The sequence below is a fragment of the Zea mays genome, chromosome 4, assembly GCF_902167145.1.
Source record: "Zea mays cultivar B73 chromosome 4, Zm-B73-REFERENCE-NAM-5.0, whole genome shotgun sequence".
In the NCBI taxonomy this organism is placed as follows: domain Eukaryota; kingdom Viridiplantae; phylum Streptophyta; class Magnoliopsida; order Poales; family Poaceae; genus Zea; species Zea mays.
This window is the reverse complement of record NC_050099.1, coordinates 34,570,139-34,579,494: the sequence shown is the minus strand read 5'-3', so window position 1 is coordinate 34,579,494 and position 9,356 is coordinate 34,570,139.

The window sequence follows — 9,356 nt, the reverse complement described above, 5'->3', positions numbered from 1 at the left end:
ACCACCCCGGGAAGGCCAACATAGTAGCAGACGCCCTCAGCCGAAAACCTTTCAGGATGAAGGGGATCAACTTCTTGGAAGATTGGAAGAAGGAATCAGCTCAGCTCAATGCATGTCTGGGAGACAACGGCAGCCTAGAAGTCAAGCCGATGCTAGAAGACCTCATATGCAAGGCTCAACACCTGGACACTGAAACAACAGGCCTTATGAAAAAAGTCCGCAAGGAACAACTTCCGGACTTTAGGACAGATGAGAAAGGAGTCTTATGGTTCAAAAACCGTCTGTGTGTACCAAAAGGGAAGACACGAGAAGTCCTCCTTGATGAGGCTCACAACTCAGCCTACTCCATCCACCCAGGAACCACCAAGATGTACCTAGACCTCAAAGCCAGATACTGGTGGAGAGGGATGAAGAAAGAGATAGCACGGTATGTGGCCCGATGTGACACTTGCCAACGAACCAAGGCCGAGCATCAGAAGCCTGCAGGCCTATTGCAACCCCTTCCAGTGCCCGAATGGAAGTGGGAGGAAATAGGCATGGATTTTGTAACCTAACTGCCCCGGACACAGAAAGGGAATGACTCTATCTGGGTAATAATAGACCGTCTTACCAAGGTAGCCCACTTCATCCCGGTGAAAACCACCTTTGGAGGAGCCACCCTTGCCCGGATATATCTTAAAGAGATAGTCAGACTCCATGGTATCCCTCGAAAGATAGTGTCAGACAGGGGGACACAGTTCACTTCAAAATTTTGGAAGAGCCTTCAGCAAGCTATGGGCACCAAGTTAGATTTCAGCACCGCCTATCACCCCTAGTCAGATGGTCAGACAGAAAGGGTCAACAAGGTTCTCGAGGGTTTATTAAGAGCCTACGTGTTGATGTTCGACAGAAACTGGGAGTCCAGTTTGCCGTATGTCGAATTCTCGTATAACAACAGCCATCAGGCCAGTATCAAGATGTCACCGTTCGAAGCATTGTATGGACGAAAGTGCCAGACCCCCCTAATGTGGTCCAACGTAGGGGAAAAGACACTGGAAGGACCTGCCTTTGTTAAAGAGGCCGAAGAGAAAGTTGCCCTGATCCGGAAAAGATTACTTGAAGCTCAGAGTCGGCAGAAAAGTTATGCAGACAACAAGCGGAGAGAACTCAGATTTGAGGAAGGAGACTTCGTATACCTCAAGGTCTCCCCGATGCGTGGTGTCAAAAGGTTCCAAGTGAAAGGAAAGCTAGCACCGCGATTCGTCGGCCCCTATCCCATCATTGGCAGAGTGGGACCCGCAGCATACCGCCTTGAATTACCGGAATCCATGTCAGATATCCACAATGTGTTTCATGTGTCCCAGCTCCACAAGTGCCTGCAAGTACCAGAGAACCACATCGAGGCAGAGACAATCTAGATTCAGAAAGATCTCCAGTACCGAGAAAAGCCAATAAAGATTCTTGACTCAGCAGTCCGAAAGACCCGTAACTCAGAAGTGAGACTCTGTAAAGTTCAGTGGAGCAGAGAAGGAGAAGAGGAAGCTACCTGGGAAAGTGAGGACTCTTTGAGGAGGGAATACCCTTACCTTTTCTCGAGCCCCGTCTGAATCTCGAGGACGAGATTCCTTTAAGTGGGGTAGGTTTGTAACATCCCAAAATTTCAACCCAAGGTTTGGAACCCTAATCCCCTAACCCCCCTATTTATCTCTCCCTAAACTCCACCCCATAGGTCTTCTCATCATATGCATACACTTTGATTGATTAGAAGCGCCTCACATAGATTATATTTTTAGCACCTAAGATTATCTAGTTAATTAATTATTCAAGAGGAAAGGAGATAAAAGAAATAGAAATAGAAAATGGAAATAAGAAAAAAAAGAAGAAACCTTTCCTCCCCTAGCTGGGCCAATTTCCGGCCCATACCCGCGGCCTCTCCCTCCCCGTGTGCGCGATCTCCCTCCCCTCTCGGTCCACCTCCGGCCTGCTTCCCCACACACACCAGCCCGCCCCGCGTGCTCTCTCTCTCGCTGCTGCCCAACCCCACCCGCCAGCCGCACTCACCCTCGCTCTGTCGCGCCCGCGCATCGCTGACAAGCCGCCCCCACCAGTTAGCCACCCTATCTCCCTCGCCGCGCACGGATTCAACGCGATCACCATCGACCACCGTCCTCTCCTCCTCCTCGCCTGCACTCGCCGCACAGAGAAGTTTGGCACCGCTTCGTCCTCGTTTGCTATGGTCGCGTCCTTGCATGGCACCACCCCGCCGAGCGGTCCCGTCACCGCCGTTGTGCACCATTTACGCCGTTGCTATGCACCTCACCGGCGTCCACCTAACACCGCTGCTCCCCTCCCCTCGGGCGCCTATAAAAGGGCCGCCGTGAGCTCCTCCATGCCCTGCACCGGCCTCGGCCACTCTTCTCCCCCTCCCCGAGCTCAACCGCACCAGCTCCGCAGCCCCTCCCTCCGCTCCGATGAGCTCCTTCTCCTCCCCCCTCTCTGGTTGTTCAGCGAGCAATTCACTAGGCTCATCAGCTTCACCACATCACCGCAGACTCGGAACACCGCTCCCCTGCCCCCGATCACCACCCAAACCTCACCGGCGATCACTCTCGCCGCAGAGCTCCGCCACCCCATCGTGGTCAACTCCCTCCCAGTCGCATCTGGCAAAATTGGACTCGCCCTTAAGCTCGCCAGCCTCTTCTCGTGCTATGGCACCTGCCCGTTCCCCAGGAACCGGGTCACCGGTGGAGAATCGCCGTTGAACCCGCCGGCGGCCGGGTTTTCCCCGTGGGACGACCGGTTCACCCCCTTCCCCGTCTGCGCTGACGCCATCTCCCCTCTCACTCTCCCTGGCGCGTGGGCCCGTAACCACGACGCCGTCTCCTCGTGCGCCCATGCCGTCTCTCGCCCTTGGGCCGTGCTAGGCCGGCTCTCTCGCGCCCGCACCCGGCTGGGCCAGAATTCTTCCCCCCGGCCCACCAGAGCCGAAAATCCTTTTCCTTTTTCCTTTTCTTTTTCCCATTTAGTTTTGTACATATGTCTTGATATTTTATGTACCAAAAAAATTATCCAAGCACTTTCTAAGCCACATAGAATGATAATGTTAGGAACTTGACACACTCCACTCAGTAAACCACTGTTTGATGTATTGTTTATTGCCTGTTTTGCTAGAAGAAGCGGGGACCATCGATCCGGAACCCGTAGCTCCGGAAGAAGGGCAGGAACCCGACCCCTCCGAGATAAATCTTTTATGCTAGGAAAGCTTCGACGAAGGCAAGTCCATCCTTCCCTTGATGCATAATTTGCCTATTCTTGCTACCACTACCTAAGCCGGGATTAAGGGATGGAATATTTGCATTGTGAGCAGAAAGATAGCCTGCATTAACAAACATCTTTTGAGTACAAAATGTGGGATGGGAAAAAGGGCAGTGGTTTTGACTAAGCGATGTTTTCTAAAAGTATGCGATGAAGGGTATTCACCCTCATCACCTTGTGAGTGGGATGATCAGGGACTCCCTGGTTTAGGGGAGGGCCTAAGGTGATGGCTCAACTGGTTTAGGTGTGAGCAGAAGAATCGTCCCCTCATATAAGGACCGGTTTGTCATCCTTCACTACCTATACTCATGATAAGTACAACCACTCGAGACTGTATGGGCAGTCACTCAATCTGAACTCATACGGTCCAACCCCAGGGTTATGAAGGCTGGGGAGCACCGGGAGGATAAGGAGGGGGAATGTTTTGTCCGGTTTGGACATGGCGGTGGCCTGACTCCTTCCAGTATAACCGTTAAGGTTAGGACGTGCGAGGGAGGAAAGAGATTCGGATTCGGATCTCATTGGCCATGGGATCGCAGAGCCGGACTAGTGGGTAAAGTGTACCCCTCTGCGCAGAGTTCAAACCTATTCGAATAGTCCGTGTCCACTGGTATGGACGAGTCTGGTGTGGTATGACAATTAGTGTTTTACAACCTCCGTGAATAGGGAAATGTGTGTGTGAGGGTGTCTTTGGAAGTGAAAACGATGCCACGGGAGCGGGAAGCTCAGTGGTGGTTGAGTATTGTGTTATTTCTATTTCTTGGGGAAAAACCCTAAAAGTACTACCTTTCTCTGAGAAAAAGAAGAGTGACTTCAACTCCACCATATAAAGCATGTATGGTATAGGTCCCTTTCTCTTTACGGGAGCGGGATGGGCTTGCAGAATACCTAGTGTATTCTCCCAGATTTATTTATGTTTTCAGCAACTGAAGACTTCTTTTCTGCTATGCTTGATTGAGGGGGCTGTGTCTGCACCCAGTTCTGCCTGTGGCCTGGGCTAGTTTATCTCCTACTGCGCTTTGTATTTCTGGCTCTCTCGAGCTTGTACCCTGGTATTGTAATAACATTTATTTAAACTCTGTACTATTTGAAGTAAGGAATGTGGTTACTAGCCTCCTGTGACTAGTAATTGTATCACATTTGAGTCCCAAAGGATCGGGACGCTTCATCTATCCTCGGTCATCAAGTTGTTCGTCCTAAGAGAGAATTAGGACAATGCAGGTTATACATAGGATTACTTCTTGGATGACCCAACATACGGACCTGAATTCTTCAAATCAAGGTTTGTTATCCAATCAACTCATTTTATTTACTAGTGCCATATCTAATGCAATATCAATCTGTACATGCAGGTTTAGAACGAATTATCCTCATTTCATGTGCATAATGCATGTAGTTAAAAGTCATGATTTCAAGCAATGATGAAATGTGGCAAAAGTACTTGGATTAAGTTGCTTGCAAAAGGTAACTGTGGCATTTCGTATGTTAACTAATGGGGTAGCAACAAATGCCACAAATGAGTACATTTGTATTGGAGAAAGTAGTGCTATCGAGAGTTTAAGAAAATTTGTTAAGGCGATTGTTGAAGTTTTTGAAGATGAGTATCTAAGATCATCAAATAAGAATGATACAACTCGCTTACTAAAGGTTGGAGAGGAGAGAGATTTTTCTAGCATGCTAGGTTCCATAGATGTCATGCGTTGGAAGTGGAAGAACTGCCCTACACCGCATCACGATATGTTCTCCGGCCATGTTCAAGAACCATCAATTATCTTCAAAGCAGATGCTTCTAAAGTTCTCTAGATTTGGCATGCTTTTTTAGTTTGCCCGAATCCTACAATGATATCAACATTCTTCCTTATTTGCAAAGACAGATACACTTGAAGTCAATTATACTATCAATGCTCATGTCGGTGTTTCGAACCAGCTCCGACAAGTAAATTTGTTATTGCGCATTACGTGGTCTGGGTGGTGTGCTCAGTGGGCACAAGATTTATACGTGCGGGCAGAATGTCCCTACATCCATTCTTCGGTGGCTCGCGCTACCCACACATGTAACACCCTAAGTCTATCAATTAAAAGCAATCCAGTTTGAATTATTAATTTTCGTTAGAAAGAAAAATATTTATGTTTTCAAAGAATGAAATTGAACAATTCTTGAATAGATAAAATTTTACCAATTGTTACATTCATTATCGGTGCATGATTTCTTTGTTTGCTAGTGAATTACAACAACTTTATTTTAATTTATTCTCTTTTGTAAGACCCAATTTATTTAAATAATAGAAATTTATCTAAAGATTATTTATTATGAATTTTATTATTAAAATATTATTGTTAGATTAATTATACTTTATAATATTTAAAATATATTTATTAATAGATAACTTATTCTAAATAATAACAAAAGAAAATGAATTTCGAAATTAAGTAAAAAAAATGAAACCAAACCCTAGCCCTACTGGCCATTTTGGCCCAGCCGGCCGCGCCCCCTCCCCTCCCTCACCGCCAGGTGGGCCCCACCTAGGCCCCCTCTCTCTTCCCCCTCACTCATCCTCCCGTGCCGCCGCTTGATGCCCGTCCTCGAGCCGACCCCGATCGGTCGCGCCCGTTCGGAGTCCCCACACTGGAAACCATCGCCCGACCCTCTTCTCCTCCCCCGTTTCCCCTTCTTTCTCCCTCAATGAAGACCACCATTGATGGCCATCAATGGTGTGATGATGCCCGACCGTTATTCACTCCCTCCCCGGTGCCCTCTCCTCTCCCCTCTCCCTCCCTATAAAGTCCGGCCGAGCCCCTTCCCTCTGTCCCTCCCCGAGCTTGCTCTCTCTCTCTCTCTCGCTCTCCTCGCTCTCGAGTTCACGCCACCCTCGACCACCGGACAGTCCGCGTCCCTCGCCGGTGTCCGCCTGCACCGTCCGCGTTCCCCAAGCCGCCACCTCGACCGAGCCCCTGCAGCCGAGCCCCTCCATGCTCTTCCTCCCCTCGCCGCCGGAGCTCCGTCCGCGCTCACCGTCCGCCGCCTCCGGCCGGACCGTCTGCGCCCTCGATCGAGCCCCTGCTCCTCCCCTGCTTGCGTCGTGCCCTGCACGCCATCCGTGGAGCTTCACCGGAGTTTGTGCCCCGCCGTCCGAACGCCTCGCTGAAGCTGCGCCGTCCGCCGTCGCGCCGTGCCCAGCCGCCCCACCGGAGCACCGCCCAACGCTAAGACTTCTCCATCCCTAGCCGTGCCTCGCCTCACCGCAACCGAATCCCTCCGTTCATCACAAGGTTGAAGACAACCAAAATATTTTTCTAACTCCAAAATCATGTTTTGAATTAATTCATGAATTTGGTAATTATGTGTTGTGTTTTGGAATATTGTGATTTGGAATTCATGTGTGTAAACGATTGATTTTGAGTATATGTGCGATGAATTAACGTATTAGTATCAGTCATGTTTATGATAGAATTTTGGATCAGAAAGAAGAATGACATAATTTGTTAGTGATGAAAACACTAGATGAGTGTGGGGGACAGATATCCCCTAGGTCCACTAGAAGGTTAGAAGGCCTTGCAGACGGTTTTGGGCTTAATGTCTCGCAAGGCCATCCCTTCGTGGGCCAGGGGAGAACTGCTAGCAGAATGGGCCGACGCAGGGAATGAGCAAACACGGGCCAAGGCGACTCGTGGGGTTTCAAGCGTTACCCACAGCTCTGATCCGATTCTCTCCCGCGACCACCTTAGACATCGGAACCAAATGAGGATAAGTCGGCAAGATTGTAGGAAGATAAGTTCAGTCGGTTCACTATATTTAGGAATACATCGTTATCATACACACATGTAGTGCCCCACGGTCGGATATATAAGGCCTAGGGGGCATCCCATCAAAGACATGTCATTCATCAGCCATTTACTCCATTCTCTAGCATCCTTCATACTAGAGAATCCCCCTGTAACCCACCACATAAAGATCCACACCAGAAAGTAGGGTATTATGCCTCTCCAAGCGGCCCGAACCTATAGAAAATTGTCCATCGTCTCTCGTGCACCTAGCATGAACCATCGAGCTACAGTCAGCAACACCGTCCTACCCAAAAGCACCTCGAGGGGTAACCCCGGGTGCGCGGTCGGGTCCCAAACACCAACAGCTGGCGCGCTAGGTAGGGGGTGTGTCGCTGATCCAAGCTAGCTCAATGGCCATCATTTTCCAACACAAGATTGCTCTCCGCCCTGGATCCATGTTCTGCTTCGAGACCATTTCATTCGTGGCAGACGAGGAAGGAATTCTGCATCGTATAGCGGATCCACCAGAGAAGAAGCCTTCCTCGAAAATCTCCGAAAAAGCCAGAACGAGGCAGCAAATAGCGCAACCTCCAGTGCCCCGGGCGAAGACTACCTCCTGCAAGTCAGGAGCAGAGAATTCATTTACCCGAAGAACCCCGTTGTCCACCTCGTCCATGGAAGAGTGGACACGGATTACGAGGAAAAAAAAGAAGCAAACGGGATAGAGGCCCGTCAAGCTGCTCTTCTGGCGCCTTCGCCCTTAAAGGAGGACATAAAGAAGCTTGTCACCACAACAACTCCTTTCTACCCCGACGTCCTCTTCATCGAGGGAAGAGTGGAATCATCTCCCATCTTCGATGATGAGCCAACAATGCCTGGGGAAGAACCTCCTCAGCGAGAAGCTCACCGATGGAGGAACCGACACCGAAATATTCGGCGACATCACAAAGCAGGGGAACGGGACCCGGCGCAGCCTGTATCCCGAGATGAAATTTCGGAGGTGGGAGAAACTCCTGACGAACGAGTCTTCAGAGAGAGGAGGAACTCTCGCCGACGTGATCGTCGGCAGGCTTAAGAGCAAGCTGAGCAGGATGCGAGGCAACACCGAGAGAACCCTCTCTTCGCGTGAAACCTGAACCCTGACTTCGCCCGTGCCATGAACACACCGAGTGAGGTCGGTGGAGTATTGACTCGGATAGCCGATGGCCTCCCCCGGACTCCAGACGCTGAAGGCTATCAGTAATTGCTCACTCGGGCGGCTAATCATCTTCTACCCCTCGCTCATCCCCCGAGCGATCTACGGCACGCCATCAACAGTCGGCGGGACGCGCGGAGCTCCATCAACGCTTCACACGGACGACGACATGAGAATGAGATACGACGCCGAGAGGAGTACGATCGGGATCATGGCATCCCAGCACGAAGTTGAAAGGGAAATGTGTCCTTTGGCCATTTCTAAGTATTTTGGTGATTTAGTGTCCAACACAAGTGCTTAAGTGATAAACTATGTCAAATGATGGATAAGGTGCAAATCAATACAAAGGTATGATTTCAGACTTAGTACATTGGTTTTTGTGTACTAACATGTTTGTCTAAGTGTTAGAATCAGAGAAAATGCAATTGAAAAAGAGTGGCACGAAGCAGCCAAGAGTCTGCTCAGTCTGGGTGCACCGGACTGTCCGGTGGTGCACCAGACAGTGTCCGGTGCGCCAGGCTGGCATCCGTCAACTAGCTGCTCTCAGGACTTCGTCGGCGGCGTACGTCTAAAATTCACCGGACTGTCCGGTGGTGCACCGGACTGTCCGGTGAGCCAACAGTTAGCCGGGCCAACGGTCGGCCGCAGAATCTGCGCGCGACGCGTGGCAAGTGCCAATGGTCGGTTGGGGCACCGGACTGTCCGGTGTGCACCACACAGTGTCCGGTGCGCCAATGGCTCCAAGACTGCAACGGTCGGCTTCGCCAAATAAGGAAAGAGATTCGCACCGGACAGTGTCCGGTGGTGCACCGGACTGTCCGGTGCGCCAGGAGACAGAAGGCAAGAATTGCCTTCTTGAAATGCTCTCAACGGCTCCTAGCTACCTTGGGGCTATAAAAGGGACCCCTAGGCGCATGGAGGAGAACACCAAGCATTCTCTAAGCATTCCTAAGCACCAATACTTCGATTCCGCGCATTTGATTCTTTGTGATAGCAACTAGAGCTCCATTTGAGTTGTGAACTCGTCGGGTTGTGTTGTGAGCTCTTGTTGTGACTTGTGTGCGTGTTGGTATTCTGAATTCGTGTCTTGTGTGCGTTGCTC